This window comes from Cetorhinus maximus, chromosome 13 (genome assembly GCF_964194155.1).
Source record: "Cetorhinus maximus chromosome 13, sCetMax3.hap1.1, whole genome shotgun sequence".
In the NCBI taxonomy this organism is placed as follows: domain Eukaryota; kingdom Metazoa; phylum Chordata; class Chondrichthyes; order Lamniformes; family Cetorhinidae; genus Cetorhinus; species Cetorhinus maximus.
In genome coordinates, this window is record NC_135891.1 from 104,204,296 (window position 1) to 104,227,620 (window position 23,325).

Sequence of the window (23,325 nt, forward strand, 5' to 3'; positions counted from 1 at the left end):
TGTACAGGATTTTCCACTTCAGGCATGTCAGGAAATTAGGCAGCCTCAGCAAACAAAATAACTTTCCATCCATTCATTGCAAGAAACAGTGAAATCAATGCTTAACTGCTTTAAAGACAGGGACTAACTTATGATGCAAAAGGTACCCGAGGGTACAGAAAAGGCAGGGGACAACCCTGCCGAGATAATCAGACAGGGTTTTTATAGAACAATGCTTTAGCAGTTTAAGTCCCATTCTCCCACAAGGCCATTTTGCCCAGGTCCTCAATATTTCCAGATTTCAGCAATCACCAATATCATCAGATTCAGGTCCCCTCAACATTCTAAAGAACCCTCATGTCCAGCCAGAAAACCTGCCCTTTCCACCATTCCATCTCAGGCTCATGAACCACCCCACCCTCCCACCTCCCCAGCCCCATTAAATTAATCAAGCCCGTGGACTGCACTTGTAGTGCTCCCCAAGCTCAGAACTGCCCAATGCTCTTGTATAGTATCATGAAATGCCTTCTCAATGCCCACCCGATCACAAAGTCCTGTTTCCACTTATCAAAGGGCCTGGCCCATAAAATAATTCTGTTTTTATTGGAACCAAAGGATCAATCTCACAAAAGGAGCACAATTCAAGATACTGTTACACTTTGAGAATCTATTTCAGTACTATCAGACCCTGGGTCCCCACCCAGTGATCCCAGAACTGTCTCCAATCAAACTCGAAAAATTTAAGGTATGACTTTAGCAGTAATTTGGAAGTAAATGAGATTCTATGTGTAAGTTAGAAGAAAAAATTTAAAACAGCAGAAACCAATGCTACTGGAAAGTTCACAATCTCATTTTTGACTGGACCTAAAAGTCAAAGAACACAAAAGGATCCCTGACTTTAAAACACCCGAATACCAATATCAGAAACAAACTACATGACAGGAAGTGGCAGAGGGAGAGGATGTTGCTTTAAGAAAGTTAAGACCCTGTTTCCTAGTTTCCACCCCCTAACCAAGATCTAGCCAGAGGTATACCACATTGTGCTTTGGAAGAACCAGTTTAGGTGGATGTTAAAAATGCTCTGGGATTGTTCAAATAGCAGGAATTCTCCCCATGTTCTGGTTAATAATTTTTTTCTCAGCCAACATCATTCTGAAATAGATCATATGGTCATTCATCTAACTTTGCATTTATGAAATCTTGCTGTGTACAAACTGGCTTCTGTATCTATCCAGGTAAGTGACTACACTTCAAAGATTCTTGGGTCATCGTGAAACTTAATAAGCTATTAGGTGAATGCAAGCTCATGTCAAGTGATGGATAACATGCTTCATGTATGGGATTTCTTCAATCCTATCATGACACCCTCATTTGCATTTAACTGTAACACATGGAGTCAAACAGGCTGTGACAATTTACTCATATTTGTTTGAATTAGTGTACCCAGGAAATGAAAATGTGAAGAATCAGTATCCCTTTTGCTTTGTCATTTATCCTAAAAGGCATTCATCCATGCTCAGTAAAATGTATTATTCTGAAACTGCACAAACCCACAATTTGTTCTGCTAAATTTATCAAACATTAAAATAAATTAATCAAAATTACCACTAATATGCCAAAGTATTGTCAAAAACATTAAATCATTGGCAGTTATTTTATTTTCCTCAACATTGAAATTCAGCTGATGTTGGCCTCTTCACAGCTCAAAGATGAAATTGAGAATGAATTACCCACAAGGACTTTAAAATGAAGTTATTGAGTTTAATACATGGATATTCAATGTCTGTATTTACGTGATCCCATATCATGTTGCTGAAACATTGGCGTTCTTTACACAATAGAATTCATTGTTGGTTTGAAGCATTTCAGCATAGTAATATTTTAAATATATATATATATATTTACATCCAAACGTGGGGTTAATTCCTTGTTTAAGGTTCATGCAATGATAGTGCACCAAAGCACTGTGTAATCCAAATAAGTCAGAGAAGTCCCAGATTGGATCTTTGAAATAGTGAGAGAATCTCAGTTGGAACAGCAGTGACGGTATTACAACTTGCCTCAGGAGCAGAGAGGGGGGAAATCAGCCAAGATTTTCACTCCCTATCACTATCCAGTTCTCCAAGATAGAATAAGTGCTGCTGTTTGAAGAGAGCAAGGCCTGGTTGAGATGTCTCATGTTCAAATAATCCATCAAAACTCATGAATAGCCACTTTGAGGTACCAGCAGGCTACCATGACACATACTTCTGACTTCCAAACAGGAAGGTCGAAAACAGGAGAAGAAATCAATTTGAACTCACTTCAGAAAACTTTGTTTCATTATGCTTTGTGAATTTTTGAAAGAATATCGATAAAACGTACATTATTGAGCTACACTATTTTTTTCATGGAGCATTAAATTTTGCACTCAACAGATGCAAGTGCCACAAAATGGAATTGTTTGCCAATGTTGTTATCCCATGTCACAGTCAATCAGACCAAAGTCAATACTATTAATTGCAAAGTAAAACTTACATTATTTTGTCTGAACATTGTGACCCAGTCTCAACTTCAGAACAATACGTTCTACTAACCACTTCACATGCTAGTCATCCTCCTCTGCAAGCAAGATTATCAACTGGTACAGATTTGGGCACTTTTGCATTGTGGACTCATGCCAATAGGAAGTGTAGAATTTTTCAATATTGATAACTGAGGTGGTGCATTTTGATAGGAGGAATAAGGAGGTCACATATTCCTTGAAAAATAAGTCTAAATAAGGTACAGGAGAAAGGGATCTGAGGTACAGATATACAAAATCATGAGAAGTAACAAAGCAAGCTGGTAAAGCCAGAAAAAAAGGAATATGCTAAAGGAATAGAATTGAAAACCAGAGAAATTATGTTAAACTTGTATAGAACTTTGGTTAGACCACACTTGGCAGCTCTGGTCTCCATATTATGAAAAGTGTATAGAAAAGCTGGAGAAGAGCAGAAAAGATTTTAAAATGACACCAGAACTTAGAGGTTATACTTATCAGGAAAGATTGAACAAGGTGGGGCCCTTTTCTCTAGAAATGCTGTGCTGAGCTGTGACCTGATGGAGGTCTTCAAGATTCTTCAAGGTTAGACCTAGAGATGTTTCCATTTATGAGTTCAAAACTAGGAGCCATAAATTCAGGGTAATCACTAACAAATCCAACAAGTAATTCAGGAGAAACCTCTATACCAAGAGAGTGATTAGAATGTGGAACTTGCTATTATATGGAGCAGTTGAGGTAAATAGCACAGATGTATTTAAGGGGAAGCTAAATAAACACAGCAGGGGAAAGGAATAAAAGATTATGCTAATATGGTTAAATTAAAAGGGGCAGGAGGAGGCTTGTGTGAAGCACAAATAGGAAGCAAACACTGAGTGGCTTGCTTCTGTGCTGTACATTCCATGTAATTGTACGTGATGTTTAGAATTCTCGAGACATTGTTCATGGTGTAAGTTGCAGCCTGACCTCACTCAGGCAGACACTTCATGGTCTTGTAGACTTCCTGAGGGTCTCTTGCTGGCTCCTTAAGTTTATGTAACTATATTTCTTACTTGAAAAATAAACAAGAAATAAATCTGGAACTCAAAATTACAGGAATGAGAAAACGCACTTCTGCGCTTTCCGAATCTGAACTAAGGCATCAGAACTGACAGTAGTACAAACAGTATAGAAAAATCATTTAAAACTGATGATAAAGCACTAATCCACCAAACGCACCAGAAACAAAAAGTATTCCATGTACTCTTGTACACAAATATTTGTGTAACGTAGTTTAACGTTTCCTGCATTTGGAAGTATCATAATCTTCTGATCTCAATCCATTTTGATCCATGGGGCTGGATTTTGCTAGAAAAATAACAGCGAAACTTGTGCTGCTCAGTGTTATTCACGTGCAAATCAGACAGCAACTTCCAGTGAGTACATGTGCGTAGTTAATTGCAAAAATTTGGAAGCTGTTGTCAGAAGTGCTTTTGGCTTCCAAATGCTGCGCGGAAATAGCATCTCATCATTCTAAAGTACTAAAAGGAGTGAGGTTATTGTAAGCAGAGAGTGGCTAAGCACACCACAAAAATTAGCACTTGGCCCTTCCAGTTTAGGTATCATTTTAATGCGTAGTAATTCTTATTTACTGACAGTGGCACTGAAAATTAATATTTATAAGTGTGGACTCTCATTCCTTCAGCTGAATTCAATCCATTATTCTTTAGAATAGCATTCTCATTAAGTTAGAATATGCCTAGGCTGGAGAGTTGGGAAGCAGTTTTAAACCATAAAATCATGTTTTAAGGCACAAGGTTTGCAGTTTACTATACCTGACGGTTAGAACATCAAAAGTAAACTCAGTTAAATAACTTTTTAATATAAGTGGCATACAAAAGGAATTTTCTTCCCCATTTTAGTAAACACACAGTTAAGTTGCAAAAAAAAGTACTACACACAAAAATGCTATTGTCAATGTACAAGAAGCAGTCATCCTGGTAAAATGACTATGTCACGCTACCACTACTGTAAACAAAATTTTCCAAAGTCACAATATCACCAACTGTATATAAGCCAGTAAGAAACATGAAACATTAAGACGTCTTATAAAAATTCCACTGTATAGATCAAGCTATACCAGATACTGCAATGCCTGTGGTATTGATTGTCTGATATGTTAGGTCTGGAAAATAAATTTCAGATCAGGTGAAAACTGCTCAATTCCCTGGCTTTTTTCATTACAACGCAAAGATGAAAACCAAAGGTTTGCAGTTCAAGTGTCAATAAGATTGAAGAATGAGAAAATGGGCAACAACAAACCAAGGAGTGATTAGGTGACACCACACTCGTGCTTAAATATCCTGAAGATTATAGAAGGGAGAAAAGATAGAGAGGCAGGAATTGGCTATGTACAGAAACTGCATTTGAGGTCCAAATGGAAATTTTCAACTCCCACACCCATACCTCACCTGAAAAACAAGTGGCCGGCAGTTGAACTCTGGGAATCAGTGGGAGGAAAGTAATGCCCAAAGCTTGTCTGATACAATTTTCAAGTACTCAATCCATATATCTGCCCATGTCCAACAAGCAGCTACTTTGATATGCAAATCAAGATCTTAGAAACTTCCTTGTTTACAATATTCAGGTAGAAGTGGTGGAGTTAGGCCAGACATTGTGTGGGCTGAATAGTGGTTTTTAGAGACCACTGGTGGCTGCTCAGAAAAGGGGCCAAAATATTTTCTTTCCTTTTGGTTCCACAAAATATACTCTAGCCTACCCTCAACTTTTATTAAAAATTACAACCAGTTTGCAGCCACCTTATATGGGTTATATGGGGGTTTTTTATTGTGCTCCCTTCTATACTGCCAAGCTCAGGAGATGCAGACATCCATTTCACATGTTCCAAAATCTATGATATCTGGATCTCACACACTTTATAAAGGTACACTTCTGAATCAAAGAAGTGCAATCAACTGATTCATGCCTTTCCTCTTCCAGTAGTACAAGTACCTCGAGTGCAAGTTCTATATTTGTACTGGTTCTTCACGACTAGGACTTAACAGGGAGCTATTCATCTATTTAATTATAAAGATTAAAATATAGGTATTGGGAATGCTGATATTGCTCAAATTGTTGTAAAGGCTGCTTGAATAATTATCAAAAAGGGGCCGATTAATTTCTAAAACATTTTTACTGCATTCCAAAAACAACAAAAACCCACAAAAATCACCATTTCACTTTTTAAAAAAAAATTCTTGTACGGAATAGCAATAGGTAGCATCTGCATTATGTACCATGTTTTTAAAAATACTAAATGCTGGAAATGTGGAATAAAAACAAAAAAGGGGGTTTTCTGACCCGATTCAGAGTTCCACTCTGTGAAGGAAAAGTTAATACTTTGGGTGGGACTCTATCAGAACAGTCCTGATGGAGTTCCACCCAAAGTATTAACCCATTTTCTCTTATAGTCTATAGCCAACAGTCAACCTATTATATTTTCAGCAGTTTTTAAAAAAAAAAATCTGTTACTGCATATTAATCCTTTGTAGCATACATACATGGGTGAAATGGCTTGGAGGATAAAATGGAGTGCAAGAATTAAGATATCTCTGTTAAAAATCTTACATTTGTTTACACTTCCTGTCAGCTTATTCTTCCAAGATGCTATCCAATGAACAGCTTAAATAACTATCAAGTTCAGCTAAATTAATAATCAGGGTAGTTTTTTTACATATGATAAAATATTCCACCAGAACATTTTATTTACATTTAAGATAAAGGGGTATGACTTTACACTAGATAAGTCAATTCTGCAATTTATGTTTTTCAGCCATATTTGAAGAAAAATATGCAGGAGGGGCAATCTTATATACCATATCCTATAATATATTCGAAAGTTATGGTGTCAGCCACCATGTCATGTGATCTCACTTTGTTTTGACGACTGGCAGTGTCCTATTTCAAAATGATGAACACTGAAACTGGAGCTTGTGCTAGGTACTGAAGATGTATCTATGCCTATGACCCATAAAAATCATTTTGCTGCATTACTGGGGTTATTTTCAGTGATCAGTTTCTCGACAATTTTTCCATTAAGGTTGCTTCAAAAATAAATGTAAAATTGAAGCATTTATCAAAATTAACCTCATCATTCAGTGTTAAAAAATATTTGAGGCTGCAGTAATGTGAAACTACCAAGATATGATGATTGATTGCAGAGTCAGTGTTACATGATTTGTAAACCGAGTCAAACAGGAAAACGATTGGGACCAGACTTTCCACATCCTTTTCTCCAGCAGTCATAATAGGTACAAAAAGGAAGAGTAGGTCATTTAGCCCCTCAAGCCTTTTGCCTTTCAATCTGATTGTGGCAGATCTATACTGTACCTCAACTCTATTTACCAGCAACTCCTTCACATCTCTCAATACCCATACCCAACAAAAATCTATTGATCTCAGTCTGGAAGGTTTCAACCGACCCAGTATTCACAGCTCCCACATTGTAAACTAGTGATTCCTGATTTCATTCCTAAATAGCCTAACACTAACTTTAAGATTATGCCCACTTGTTTAGGATATCTCCACTGGAAGAAATCAACATTATCAAATTCCCCCAAGCTTTTTTAAATACCTCGATTAGATTGCCCTCAATCTTCTATAATTAAGGGAATACAGGCCAGTTTACGCAACCTGTTCTCAATCTCAGTCCTGGTATCAATCTGTGCCGTACCCCTTCCAAGGTCAATATACTTTCCCAAAGGTTTAGTAATCTAAATGGAACACTGTTCTCCAGAAGCAAATAGCTACCTGATCCCACGTAGAGCAGATGACACCATATATTTCTGTGAAGTTTCTTTTAAAATTTTCCACTTAGCACTCCTGGCTCAATTTTCTTCTTTCTTATCCTAAAGATACTGACTCGTGATGCTACACAATTTCACATTTACCAGCAACCATCTAATATCTTACCCAAATAAACTTTCCACGTATGAAGCTAGGCCAAGTACCTGAAAACTATTTCACCCTGAAGGGTGCCACAACTGAATTTCATCCTGTTCTTATCTTTCTGACAAACACCAATGGATAGTAGCGAGGAACAAAATCCTCATCAGCACAGCAACACAGAAGCCAATTCCAGCACTTCATTTGTTGGCCCAACTAAAATCGATTAGTACACACTTAAAAAAAACAAATCGAACCTGAAACTTCTGATCTGTTTTAACAAAGTGCTATATCAGAAAATGCCTCTACAGTCAAAAAAGTGGCGCTCTCCATTTCTTCAGACAAAAATATGAAATTATATTCAATTTGTACCAATAAAGATGGGACCTCATTAATACATCAATTGTTTAATACAAGACATGCAGATTACTCTGGCTGCTGGATATCAAATCCTAGTAGCTGGCAAATTATGTCTTCTTGACCAACATTCAGTCTTTTGCAATGAAATTCTTTTAGGAAACATCAGACACGACATTGATCTAGCAACATTTAAAAACATATTTTCAAGAGCAGGTTTCCCTAGATAGCCCAATGGGTAAAAGTGCAGCATCAAGTCAAAAAAATAGTTCCAAGTTGGATCTCTATTGCTTTTAGTTAAGCAAACTATCTGGGTGGCAACTGGGTGTTAGAACTGGTCTCCATGCCACCAGTGTTTAACAAAAAATTCATCGCTCCTACTTCTGACCACCATCTGTTGACGTGCGTGCGTGGCTGCTGAATGAGGGCAGGATCAAGTTCAGCTTTAATATTTCCCATGGTTGAGTGACCTGTTAATGCTCATGCATAGGCACCCACAAAGACTAGCCAAGGACAAGGTACTGGAAGACAGCGACCACCAGCTGACTGTTTGCCAGCAGACGTCACTCCCTTCAAGAAAGAACACATTGTTTTTGCTTACTTTGTATCACTGAGAAAACTCAGCATTAAGAAATTATCCAGATGGTAGTATACCAGCTAAATATATATAATGTAAACTAAAAACAGAAAATGCTGGTAAAACTTAGCAGGTCTGGCAACATCTGTGGAGAGAGAAACAAAGTTATGTTCAGAGTCCATATAAAAGCTTTTAGCTCTGAAGAAGTCAAACGGTCTCAAAACATTAACTTTGCTTCTCTCTCCACAGATCTGCCAGACCTGCTGAGTTTTACCAGCATTTTTTTGTTTTTATTCCAGACTTCCAGCACCTGCAGTACTTTGCTTTCATCTAAATATAGAAGGTACCTTGGCTTCTATTGCAAATGTTAATACAGCTCTCTTACATTATTAGTTCAAGATCTCTTCCAAAGTAATTAATTAAATGTGTCATTTGCCAATTTACTAAATTAATTCAATGAAAATCAACAGGAATGTATAAATGAACTGCGAGATACCCAATTTGATTGCAACTCTTTGCTTCCTTTAAAAGCATTGACAATAGACTCAAGACGTTATGTACTTTCAGATCTAAACTAGAGTTGGACAACAGTACAAGTAAACAATATTATTGCATCTAGATAGTGTGGAGATACTAGAAACATTAACAATGAACAGATTGTGATGCTAAGGTGTTACATTATTAGAACAAAACCATTAAAGATTGCAATCATGTTAATGATATTGATCTCAAATTCACTACATTGTAAACCTTCCACTGTCTCAAAATTATAAGGACACACTTCTCATCAGTAAAATAGTTAACTTAGAGCATCTGTTTTCAAAGTTGATTTCTTAAAAATTAAACAAACATATAATGTCATCCCTGTAATTTATATGATTCTGTTCATTGTCCACCTATATTCAATTTTAGGCTCTCATTGTTTGAGTTCATAAACTGCAGTTCATAAACCCTTGGTTTATTTAACTTCAGTTAGCAAGGTTCAAAACAGCACCAAAATCACTGTCTCAGGCTTGCCTCTTTTCAGCTCTCAGGTCTGGATTTAAATTTAATGTAAAGAGACATAAGGAAAGGCATGGCTGTTAAGAGATACAGTGTAAACTGAAATGACCAGTCATGATTCAGTTGCCAATGGGCATGTCTGCCACACAAAAACACAGTTGACACTTTGACCTCAGAAGGACATTCATAGACGTCAGGTTGGTTTTGTATCAGTTTCTAAGGTTTTTGTTTAGTATCCGGAAGAAGGCAAAGATAACTGTATTTTTGCCCTGCTTTACTGTAAAACCCAAAAAGCATGACGTAGACCGAAGTTGGAACTTCTACACATTCTGGGAAGTACTATTTCAAGCATGGATATAGCACAGTCAGACATAGTATAGCATTCCCACTACACTGCTCTGATAATGTTTCTCAAGCCTAACTTCAGATGAGAACTCTCACACACTAGTGTAATCGCTTTTCCATTTTCTGCATCAGGCAAGTGCTAGTTTGGCTTAGTGGTAGGACTTCTTCTAAGTTAAGAAGCCCTACCCCAGGTTCTGGAGCACAGAATCAAGGCTGACACTATAGAGCAGTAATAATGGAGCATCCCACTATTGGAGATTTCATCTGAAAGTTGGCATGTTAAAGCATAACCCTGTTACATTGCTTAGATGGATATAAAGGATCTAGAAGAGTAAAATATCCTCGCCAACTTTGTCAAAAATGTTTTCATATTTCTGACCCTGCCTCAGCTTGTGCTCCTGAAACCCTCAACCATACTTTTGTTACCTCCAGATTTGATTATTCTAAAGCATTCCTGGCCAGCCTCCCACATTCTACCCTCCATAAACTTGGTCATTCAAATCCCCACTGCATGTGTCTTAACTCACACCAAGTCCAATTCACCTATCACCCCTGTGCTCACCGACCAGTCCAGAAATGCTTGATTTTAAAATTCTCATCCTGGTTTTCAAAAGCCTCCAAAGGCCTGGACCCACCCTATCTCTGTAATCTCCTCCGGTCCTACAACAGCCAGAGATGTCTGCCCACATCTTATTCCAGCCTCTTTGAGTATCCCCAATTTTAATCTCTCCACCATTGCTGACCATGCTTTCAGCTGCCTACGCCCCAAGCTCTGGAATTTCCCCTCTATCTTGCTTTCCTTTTTTTTTTAAATAAAAGAGACTCCTTAAGATCTACCTCTGATCAAGTTTTTTTGTCACCTTCTGCCCTTATATCTCCTTATATGGCTCAATGATATATTTTGCTATATAATGCCTCTGAAGCACTTTGGGGTGCCATATGTTAGAGGCGCTAGACAAATAGGAGGTTACAGTCACTGTGTTTGAATTATTGCATTTGCAGTGTAACACTACAAAAATGTAAAAATTAAGCTAATATCATATTGTCACTGGACTGGTAATCCAGAGACCCAGGGTAATGCTCTGGGGACCTGGGTTCAAATCCTGCCATGGCAGATGGTGGAATTTGAATTCAATAAAAATCTAGAATTAAAAGTCTAATGACGACCATGAAACCATTGCCGTAAAAACTCATCTAGTTCACTAATGTCCTTTAGGGAAAGAAATCTGCTGTCCTTACCTGGTCTAGCCTACATGTAACTCCAGCAATGTGGTTGGCTCTTAAATGCCCTCTGAACAAGGGCAATTAGGGTTAGGCAATAAATGCTGGCCTAGCCAGTAATGCCCACATCCCATGAATGAATAAAAAAAACTAACTTCAATTAGCCATTTCAATCACACTTCTGCATCTATTATTTCTACTTTTGTAGAAATGTAATGAAGGTTTCTACCCAACTTGTGACAAATAAGCTATTAAAATAACTATTGCAAATTTGCATGCACACATTTATTTCCATATTCAACTAATAGCTTCAGCTCTCAGCAAAAGTAGGAGAACACATTAAGTTTTTGTTCAAACTATAATCAGATTCTTCCCTGATTTGTTTTAATAAAATACCAGTCTAAATCAGCTATAGGGTAAATGTGGGATATTGTGTCACCAAATCTTAAATGTTCTACAGCTTATGTAGATGTTAGTAAGCATGTAAACAATCAAAATTTTAAACCCCAGATAAATATATCGCTGCTAAAGGGGTAACATGCAAGAAAGCAACATAAGCAAAATCACAAAACCAAAACTGGCTTTGAAGAAGGGAGGAAGGGTGGGAACAACCCACAGAGAGCCTTTAAACCACATATTATTTACAATAACCATGTTAAATGGCCTTCCTTAGAGCAGCCAAGGGTCAGGAGTTCCTAGCAGATTTTAATTTTGAATTGAAAAGTTAGCTGAAAAGAAAATGTTGATGTAGCATCATCTTGTTAATGAACTGGTTGTTGGCTCTTTCAAGCACATACAAAATGACAAAGAGCTAGATTAAGAACACAATAATGGATCCTGTAACTAAGTCAATGATTAAAATTGTGTAAGATTATATTCTCTATTTTTGTTATCATATCGTACTCACTAGCATTTTTATTGTTCGATATTAAAGAGATACTCGTGGAATCCTACAGCATCGACCATTCTGGCCATCATCCCTGTACCCATTATCTGAAACAGCTATTCAATTAGTCCCTATCCTCTGCTCTTTTCCCATAGGCCTGCAAATGTTAACATACAAAATATTGTTTTACATAATAAGAATTCTTGCCTTAAAATTAAGTTTATGTCAACCAGTACAGCTCTGTTATCTTGAGGGGAGTTTACACATGTTAAAGATCTAAATTCACATAATGCTACTTGAAGTACCTAAGACATCAGCCTGAACTAAAAGATGCCAGCTGCAATTAAGCATTGTGGAAAATAATTAGTTCTGTTCTCTCAATATATGTTGCTGAATGGATTTTCAGGAATATATAATCAAAAATAGTTTGATAAAAGAAATATGATGTTAAATTCAGCAATGAGTTTATACTTTAATATGCTCCAAGAAAAATAAAGCAACTTTACAAAATTAAGCTTATTTCTGTCAGGAGATTACATTGGCAAAGATATTAAATTAAATGTGAATTGTTCTTTTCAAATATCAACCTGAATCTACTCGAAAACCAAAATCTAATGCAGAATAAAAATATAACATTTGAGAAGCAAACATTGAGAAGCAAACTGATTGTAGTTTACATACTCTGATTCAATTCTTTAACAAATCATATTAGGATTGAGCTCTTGATTAAATTATGCAATACTGCTGTGGGAATACAGTGTGCTTTGGGGTACTTCAGCACAAAGACAAAAGAAAGTCATAGATTCCCCCTGGGGAAAACAGGTCAAGGGAAGGTGAGGGTAACTGACTCTTCTTGGGAACTGAAAACAGCATGCTGGAATCGAAACGTTAACGCTGTTTCTCTCTCTCTCTCTCTCTCTTTCTCTCCACAGATGTTGCCAGGCCTGCTACATGTCCCCAGCACTTTGTGTTTATTGCTATTTTCGATACTTGCACCAACTCAATGCTGATACTCATGGCACTAGGAATTGCACAGATCCTGACAGATTAAGCGACTGGGTAAGGTTTCCCGACTTCACAAAGAAACTGGAGTCCACTTGTGTAAATCGTGGTGCCTTAAAAAGGCCCTGAGGTAATTTCAATCGGTCAGCTGGCACACCGGGCCCTGATCTGCCCCAGAACGTTGTTGCACACCCAACATAAACAAGACATCGGCGTCCCAGACTTGTCCCTCGCCAGAGGAAGCCTATCAAAAATTATCGGGTCACTTTTCCATCAGGTTGGGAGAAAAAAAAAACAAGTAAGCAGCAAAAAAGTTTACCTTTTACACGTCTCGATTCCCCCACAATCGGTTCCCTGATGCCGAATACCAAACAGGAACAAAAACTTCCCAAATTTTTTTAAAAAACTAGTGCAACTGATACTAGTAACTCATCTGGCCGAACATGTTTAAAATCCGTGTCGACGAGTTATTTCGTAACCAACTTTTTTTTTTCATGGGAAAGTAAAACTGATAGTGGAGGGAGGGAGTGAGGGAAGGAGGAAGGAAAAAAAAAAGACAAGGTTGGTCTGACAACTCATGTTTTGAGTCTGGAATACATCAGTTCGTCAAAAAAGAGAGAAAAAAAAGAATAAATGTTCCAACGCGTCGTTTCCAACTTTGAATAAAAGACGCCGAGCGGATTTTTCTCTCTCTCTCTCAACCCTCCCCATGTTCACCCAGAAAATCGCTCCCACCCAACATGATGATGGTGCCGATAAAGCGGAAATAAAAGTTAGAAGATTAAAAAGAACAATCTGAAGCAAACAGGGAGGGGGAGCGCCCGTCATAGGTTTTTTCTCTCTCTCTTTCTCTCTCTCTCCAAACGTTATCACATCATTTAAACCTCCTCATTTCTCGACGCTTTTAATCCTGACCGACCCTTTTTTTTTGCTGTTAAAACATTTTTTTGGGGGGGGGGGGGGGTTTGAAAAAAAAAGACCAAATGAATTTTGGATTTTTGTTTTTTTTCGGTGGAATTATATCCAGGTACAAGTTCGACTTCATAAAATAAAAAGAGCTGAGCTGGACCCATAGCTTTTAATGAAATATAAAACGACATAAGAGAAAAGGGGAGAGAGGAGAGAGCTCCGGCTTATATATATATATATATATTCATTCTTACTTGTTGAAAGCCAGAGAGTCTGTCTCTTCGGACTGTTTGTACCTATATATATATACATATATTTTTAAAAACCCCTTAATGTTTGCACAATAGAATCCTTGTCAGATCATCTGGATGAGATCACTTCCCTGTGCTTATTAACAGGAGTTGTTTAAGCTTTAAAATTATTATTATTTAGTTGTTTTAAAAATCCGACGCTTCCAACATCCCATTCCCTGGGGAGGGGAGAGGAGGGGAGAGGAGGAGGGGGAACTTTTAAGGGAGAGAAAAATAAATAAAACTTTTTTCCTAAAGGTTGGACTGGGTCAAACTTTTAACAAAAGAAACGTCAACACGTCTCCAAACGTAGTTTTAAAGGCCAGACAAAAATTATGGAAGTGCTCAGTTTCATTCGACAGGTTAACTTTCTGTCCTCTATTTTATTTTAATTTTTTTCCCCCCCCGGTTGTGTTGGGAGACTGAGGGAAGTGGCGGTTCAAAGAGACTGAAGGTTATCGCGACGGGAGTCTAAGCTGATGAGAGAGAGAGAGAGAGGCCTACACAGCCTGCCGCTAAATTTACAGCAGGTCAGCGCTCGGCGGCCGCTCCCCCGCCGCCTGTCGCTCTCCCGCTCGCCCGCTCGACACGCTGTAAACAAAAAGGCTCCGGGTACCGACCTGTGCGAGATGTGAGGGAGAGTGGGCGCCGCGGACTCGGCCGGTCTTTGCTTTTTAATCCATGAGGTGCCTGTGCGCCCGGGCGGCTCGGCTTCCCTGTCAGCCCCCCGCACTCAATCCACTTCCTGTTTGGCCGCCATTGCTCCTCAGACACAGGCTTCCTCTGATTGACGTCAGGGCCTGGAGACAGCAGGGCTGGGACTGGGACAGGGGGGAACTAGATCCCAGGGCTGGGACTGGGGGGGGGGGGGGGGGACTAGATCCCAGGACTGGGACTGGGGGGGACTAGATCCCAGGGCTGGGACTGGGAGGGGGGCTAAATCCCAGGGCTGGGACTTGGGGTGGGGGGGGCGGGGGGAGGTAAATCCCAGGGCTGCGACTGGGGGGACGACTAGATCCCAGGGCTGGGACTGGGGGACTAGATCCCAGGGTTGGGACTGGGGGACTAGATCCCATGGTTGGGACTGGGGGACTAGATCCCAGGGTTGGGGGTGGGGGGACTAGATCCCAGGGCTGGGACTTGGGGGGTGGGGTGACTAGATCCCAGGGCTGGGACTGGGGGGAACTAGATCCCAGGGCTAGGACTGGGGGGGGGGGGTAGATCCCAGGGCTGGGACTGGGGGACTAGATCCTGGGACTGGGGGGGACTAGATCCCGGGGGGGGGGGGGGGGGGCTAGAACCCATGGCTGGGACTAGATCCCATGGCTGAGACTAGATCCCAGGACTGGGATGGGACTAGATCCTGGGACTGGGATGGGACTAGATCCCAGGGCTGGGACTGGGGGGACTGGATCCCAGGGCTGGGACTGGGGGGACTGGATCCCAGGGCTGGGACTGGGGGGACTGGATCTCAGGGCTGGGACTGGGGGGACTGGATCCCAGGGCTGGGACTGGGGGGACTGGATCCCAGGGCTGGGACTGGGGGGTCTGGATCCCAGGGCTGGGACTGGGGGGACTGGATCCCAGGGCTGGGACTGGGGGGACTGGATCTCAGGGCTGGGACTGGGGGGACTGGATCCCAGGGCTGGGACTGGGGGGACTGGATCCCAGGGCTGGGACCGGGACGACTAGATCCCAGGGCTGGGACTGGGACGACTAGATCCCAGGGCTGGGACTGGGACGACTAGATCCTGGGACTGGGACGACTAGATACTGGGACTGGGACGACTAGATACTGGGACTGGGACGACTAGATACTGGGACTGGAAGGACTAGATCCCGGGGCTGGGACTGGAGGGACTAGATCCCGGGGCTGGGACTGGAGGGACTAGATCCCAGGGCTGGGACTGGAGGGACTAGATCCCGGGGCTGGGACTGGAGGGACTAGATCCCGGGGCTGGGACTGGAGGGACTAGATCCTGGGACTGGGGGGACTAGATCCCGGGGCTGGGACTGGGGGGGCTAGATCCCGGGACTGGGACTGGGGGGGGGGGGGGCTAGATACTGGGACTGGGCGGGTGGGGGGGACTAGATCCTGGGACTTGGGGGGGGGGGACTAGATCCCAGGACTGGGACTGGGTGGACTAGATCCTGGGACTGGGGGGGGGGACTAGATCCCAGGACTGGGACTGGGGGAGGGGACTAGATCCCAGTGCTGGGACTAGATACCAGGACTGGGACGACTAGATCCCAGGACTGGGGCGACTATATCCCGGGACTGGGACTGGGGGGGGACTAGATCCTGGGACTGGGGGAGGGGACTAGATCCCAGGACTGGGGGACTAGATCCCAGGGCTGGGACCGGAAGGACTAGATCCCAGGGCTGGGACTGAGGGGGACTAGATCCCAGGGCTGGGACTGGGGGGACTAGATCCCAGGGCTGGGACTGAGGGGGGGACTAGATCCCAGGGCTGGGACTGGGGGGGACTAGATCCCAGGACTTGGGGGGGGGGGGGGAGACTAGATCCCAGGGCTGGGACTGGGTGGACTAGATCCCAGGGCTGGGACTGGAGGGACTAGATCCCAGGGCTGGGGCGACTAGATCCCTGTGGTGGTGGTGGTGGTGGGGGGCTAGATCCCAGGGATGGGACTAGATCCCAGGGCTGGGACTAGGATGGGACTAGATCCTGGGATAGGGACAACTAGATCCCAGGGCTGGGGCTGGGATGACTAGATCCCAGGGCTGGGACTGGGACGACTAGATCCTGGGACTGGGACGACTAGATCCCGGGACTGGGACTGGAGGGACTAGATCCCGGGACTGTGACTGGAGGGACTAGATCCCGGGGCTGGGACTGGAGGGACTAGATCCTGGGACTGGGGGGACTAGATCCCGGGGCTGGGACTGGGGGGGGCTAGATCCCGGGACTGGGGGGGGCTAGATGCTGGGACTGGGTGGGCGGGGGGGGGGACTAGATCCTGGGACTTGGGGGGGGGGGGCTAGATCCCAGAACTGGGACTGGGGGGACTAGATCCCGGGACTGGGACTGGGGGGGACTAGATACCAGGACTGGGACTGGGGGGGACTAGATCCCAGGACGGGGGGGGGGGGGGACTAGATCCCAGGATTGGGGGACTAGATCCCATGGCTGGGACTGGGGGGACTAGATCCCAGGGGTGGGACTGGGGGGACTAGATCCCAGGGCTGGGGCTGGAGGGACTAGATCATGGGACTGGGGGGACTAGATCCCGGGGCTGGGACTGGGGGGGCTAGATACTGGGACTGGGGAGGGGGACTAGATTCCAGGACTGGGGAGGGGGACTAGATCCCAGGACTGGGGGGACTAGATCCCGGGGCTGGGACTGGGGGGGGGGGGGGGGGGGGCTAGATCCCGGGGCTGGGGGGGCTAGATACTGGGACTGGGCGGGGGGGGGGGGTGGGGGGGACTAGATCCTGGGACTTGGGGGGGGGACTAGATCCCAGGACTGGGACTGGGGGGACTAGATCCCGGGGCTGGGACTGGGGGGACTGGATCTCAGGGCTGGGACTGGGGGGACTAGATCCCGGGGCTGGGACTGGGGGGACTGGATCCCAGGACTGGGGGGGGGGACTGCATCCCAGGGCTGGGACTGGGGGGACTGGATCCTAGGGCTGGGACTGGGGGGACTGGATCCCAGGGCTGGGACTGGGGGGACTGGATCCCAGGGCTGGGACTGGGGGGACTGGATCCCAGGGCTGGGACTGGGGGGACTGGATCCCAGGGCTGGGACTGGGGGGACTGGATCCCAGGGCTGGGACTGGGGGGACTGGATCCCAGGGCTGGGACTGGGGGGACTGGATCCCAGGGCTGGGACTGGGGGGACTGGATCCCAGGGCTGGGACTGGGGGGAATGGATCCCAGGGCTGGGACTGGGGGGATTGGAGGGACTGGATCCCATGGCTTGGACTGGGGGACTGGATCCCAGGGCTGGGACTAGGGGGACTGGATCCCAGGGCTGGGACTGGGGGGGGGGGGGGGGGGGGGGGGAGACTGGATCCCAGGGCTGGGACTGGGGGGGACTGGATCCCAGGGCTGGGACTGGGGGGGGACTGGATCCCATGGCTGGGACTAGGGGGACTGGATCCCAGGGCTGGGACTAGGGGGACTGGATCCCAGGGCTGGGACTGGGGGGACTGGATCTCAGGGCTGGGACTGGGGGGACTGGATCCCAGGGCTGGGACTGGGGGGACTGGATCCCAGGGCTGGGACTGGGGGGACTGGATCCCAGGGCTGGGACTGGGGGGACTGGATCCCAGGGCTGGGACTGGGGGGACTGGATCCCAGGGCTGGGACTGGGGTGTCTGGATCCCAGGGCTGGGACTGGGGGGGACTGGATCCCAGGGCTGGGACTGGGGGGACTGGATCCCAGGACTGGGGGGGGACTGCATCCCAGGGCTGGGACTGGGGGGACTGGATCCTTGGGCTGGGACTGGGGAGACTGGATCCCAGGGCTGGGACTGGCGGGACTGGATCCCAGGGCTGGGACTGGGGGGACTAGATCCCATGGCTGGGACTGGGGGTAGATCCCAGGGCTGGGACTGGGGGGACTAGATCCCAGGGCTGGGACTGGGGGGGGGGGGACTAGATCCCAGGGCTGGGACTGGGGGGACTAGATCCCAGGGCTGGGACTGGGGGGACTAGATCCCAGGGCTGGGACGGGGGGGACTAGATCCCAGGGCTGGGACTGGGGGGACTAGATCCCAGGGCTGGGACTGGGGGGACTAGATCCCAGGGCTGGGACTGGGAGGACTAGATCCCAGGGCTGGGACTGGGGGGACTAGTTCCCGGGGCTGGGACTGGGGGGACTAGATCCCGGGGCTGGGACTGGGGGGGGGGGGGGCTAGATCCTGGGACTGGGGGGGACTAGATCCCAGGGCTGGGACTGGGGGGGGGGGGCTAGATCCCGGGACTGGGGGGGCTAGATACTGGGACTGGGCGGGAGGGGGGACTAGATCCTGGGACTTGGGGGGGGGGACTAGATCCCGGGACTGGGACTGGGGGGACTAGATCCCAGGACTGGGACTGGGGGGGGGGGGGTAGATCCCAGGGCTGGGACGGGGGGGGGGGGGGGGGCTAGATACCAGGGCTGGGACTGGGGGGACTAGATCCCAGGGGTGGGACTGGGGGGACTAGATCCCAGGGCTGGGGCTGGAGGGACTAGATCATGGGACTGGGGGGACTAGATCCCGGGGCTGGGACTGGGGGGGCTAGATACTGGGACTGGGGAGGGGGACTAGATCCCAGGACTGGGGAGGGGGACTAGATCCCAGGACTGGGGGGACTAGATCCCGGGGCTGGGACTGGGTGGGGGGGGGGCTAGATCCCGGGGCTGGGGGGGCTAGATACTGGGACTGGGCGGGGGGGGGGGGACTAGATCCTGGGACTTGGGGGGGGGGACTAGATCCCAGGACTGGGACTGGGGGGACTAGATCCCGGGACTGGGACTGGGGGGGACCAAATCTTGGGACTGGGTGGGGGGGGGGGGGGGGGGGGCTAGATCCCAGGACTGGGGGGGGGACTAGATCCCAGGACTGGGGGACTAGATCCCAGGGCTGGGGCTGGGGGGGGACTAGATCCCAGGGCTGGGACTGGGGGGACTAGATCCCAGGGCTGGGACTGTAGGGACTAGATCCCAGGGCTGGGGCTGGGGGGACTAGATCCCTGGGGTGGGGGTGGGTGGGGGCTAGATCCCAGGGCTTGGACTGGGGGGCTAGATCCCAGGGCTGGGGCTGAGGAGGGGGACTACATCCTGGGGCTGGGGAGGGGGACTAGATCCCAGGGCCGAGACTGGGGAGGGGGACTAGATCCTGGGACTGGGGAGGGGGACTAGATCCCAGGACTGGGGAGGGGGACTAGATCCCAGGACTGGGGGGGGGGGGGGACTAGATCCCAGGGCTGGGGGGGGGGACTAGATCCCAGGGTTGGGATTGGGGGGAACTAGATCCCAGGGCTGGGACTAAATCCCAGGACTGGGACGACTAGATCCCATGACTGGGGCAACTAGATCCCGGGGCTGGGACTGGGACGACTAGATCCCGGGGCTGGGACTGGGGGGGGGGGGGGACTGGATCCCAGGGCTGGGACTGGGGGGACTAGATCCCGGGGCTGGGACTGGGGGGACTGGATCTCAGGGCTGGGACTGGGGGGACTAGATCCCGGGGCTCGGACTGGGGGGACTGGATCCCAGGACTGGGGGGGGACTGCATCCCAGGGCTGGGACTGGGGGGACTGGATCCCAGGGCTGGGACTGGGGGGACTGGATCCCAGGGCTGGGACTGGGGGGGACTGGATCCCAGGGCTGGGACTGGGGGGACTAGATCCCAGGGCTGGGACTGGGGGGACTAGATCCCGGGGCTGGGACTGGGGGGACTGGATCCCGGGGCTGGGACTGGGGGGGGGGGGGGGGGGGCTAGATCCCGGGACTGGGGGGGCTAGATACTGGGACTGGGCGGGCGGGGGGGGGGGGGGACTAGATCCTGGGACTGGGGGGGGACTAGATCCCAGGACTGGGACTGGGGGGACTAGATCCCGGGACTGCGACTGGGGGGGGGGGGGTAGATCCCAGGACTGGGACTGGGGGGACTAGATCCCAGGACTGGGACTGGGGGGGGACTAGATCCCAGGACTGGGGACTGGGGGGGGGGGGACTAGATCCCAGGACTGGGACTGGGGGGGGCCTAGATCCCAGGACTGGGACTGGGGGGGGGGGGACTAGATCCCAGGACTGTGATTGGGGGGGGGGGGGACTAGATCCCAGGACTGGTGGACTGGATCCCAGGGCTGGGACTGGAAGGACTAGATCCCAGGGCTGGGACTGGGGGGGGGGACTAGATCCCAGGGCTGGGACTGGGGGACTAGATCCCAGGGCTGGGACTGGGGGGACTAGATCCCAGGGCTGGGACTGGGGGGACTAGATCCCAGGGCTGGGACTGGGGGGACTAGATCCCAGGGCTGGGACTGGGGGGACTAGATCCCAGGGCTGGGACTGGGGGGACTAGATCCCAGGGCTGGGACTGGGGGGACTAGATCCCAGGGCTGGGACTGGAGGGACTAGATCCCAGGGCTGGGGCTGGGGGGGCTAGATCCCTGGGGTGTGTGTGTGTGTGGGGGGGGGGGGGGGGGCTAGATCCCAGGGCTGGGACTGTGGAACAAATGTGGAACAAAACCCAGACGAGAACCAGGGTCAATCAGAAACAAAACCCAGATTCCAGTCAGGCTGGAACTGGGGACAATGAAGGGGAAAAAACCCAGTTTGGGACTGGGGGTCAATGGGGAACAAGAGTCAAGCTGGGAATGGGGCATAATGAGGAACAGGAACCAGGGATGCACGCAGCCAGCCTGATACTGGGAGAGTGGGGGCAAACTGTGGGACAATGAGGTGTGCAGGATGATCAGGAACAAGACCCAGGCATGACTGGTGCACATCAAGTTAGCATACTTTTATTTCTAAAGTGTGCTTCAAAACATTACTGTATACCTAGTTTTTTTCTTCCCACAGGTGGTAATGCTTCATGCCCAAAGCACAGATTCTTCTTAAAAAAAACCTTCAGTGTCATTACAATGAGGCATAATTGATCAAAAACACAGTTGCAAACCCATTAAATAAAGGTGACTTTGTGTTTAATTTTGGCCATGTTTGTCACATTTCTAAATCAAATCTCACTCCAAATGAATGAATCTTGATAGGCCTGCACCTTCACCAGGCTCTAGGTATTTTTAAAGGCTGCTTACTTCCCATTTTAATCTAGAAATTTGAATCTGAGTACATAAATACTGATATTTACTACATGCCATATTGTTCATACATTTTCTTGTATTCACTCATTGCAGCAAAAATATTGCCAACCTAACAGGAATCCTCTCAATACGGAACTTAGGAATCATTGACTGGTAGTAATGGAAAATTAATAGCTTTAAGAAAGTTTTGTGATAGGTATTTGATATTTATTTAATGCACCAAAATATACAATATTTAATAAACCTCTTCATTCTTCCCTTAATGAAGTTGCATGGTGGTGAAATAGAGATATATTTTGATAGGAATAATGCTTAAAAAGACATTTTGTCTTGCAAGAATACCAATGTCACCGGAAGCAACAACTTTATATCATATGAGAAGGGAGTGCTGATTGTTTGGCAGGTGGACTCTGATTGGTAGAGGCACTACCATGGAGAATGTACCAGTTAATGGTGACTAACAAACAGTTAACTGCCAAGCATAGTTTGAAATTTTAAACCAGGCAGCTAGATTCCGATTGGTTAAGGCATTGTCCTGAGGAATGAACCAGCAAATGGCTGTCACTTATTTTGTTTATCTGAACCAGGTACAATATGTGTACATGTTCTTTCTGTCTGCAAAGAACAGACCCCTGTGTATTAATACATGTAGCTTCTAGCACACGCAAATGTGGTGAATTTCTATTATAAAATATGGTTGCCAATAAAATGTTACTACTGAAAGCACCAAATGGCAAGGATTACCATTGATTACAATATTGTTTTGTCAATATAAGTTATTACATGGATAATTTTAGAATCCTGTCATATGCCATCTATGAATTACAACTAAAGACAAATAATCATGAATTATATCTGCATATCAGTCATAGGTACATTATCATTCATATATAATGTATTAATATTATTAGTGCAATGGTACATGCAATGGTACAATTTATTGCACTATCAGACATGAATATTTCAAATGCTTTTCAAAGCAATATTCAAAGTGATTTCTGTAGCAACAGATGTAATAGCAAGACATTGCAAAGCAGGTATAAAAACAAAAAGCTAAAAGCTACTGCGGATGCTGGAAATCCAAAACAAAAACAGAATTACCTGGAAAAACTCAGCAGGTCTGGCAGCATCGGTGGAGAAGAAATCAGTTAACGTTTCGAGCCTTCACGGCCCTTCGGCAGAACTGAAGCATAGTTAGGAGAGGGGTGAAATATAAGCTGGTTTAAGGTGGGGGGGGCGGGGTGGGGGGGAGAGAGAAGTTGAGGGTGTCGTGATTGTGGAGATAAGCAAGCAGTGATAGGAGCAGATAATCAAAAGATGTCACAGACAAAAGGATCAAAGAGGTGTTGAAGGTGGTGATATTTGTCTCAGAAAAGTGCTAGTTAAGAATGGAAGACAGGACACTCAAAGTACAGCTCTAGTGGGGGTGGGGTGGAAAAGACTAACAAGGTTTTAGTTTTAGATTTAAAAATAATGGAAATAGGTGGGGAAAGAAGAATCTATATAAATTATTGAAAAAAAAGGGGGGGAGGGGG

General features: G+C 46.4%; 1 protein-coding gene across 1 annotated transcript in view; it reads right to left on the minus strand.

The window, feature by feature from the left end:
- sbno2b (strawberry notch homolog 2b) overlaps positions 1-14,786 on the minus strand; it is a 152,623-nt gene extending 137,837 nt beyond the window's left edge. Inside the window, exon 1 of the mRNA XM_078555941.1 lies at positions 14,633-14,786. The gene's annotated coding sequence lies outside the window, so the exon portion shown is untranslated. The remainder of the gene's footprint in view (positions 1-14,632) is intronic.
- Between the last annotated feature and the right edge of the window lie 8,539 nt (positions 14,787-23,325).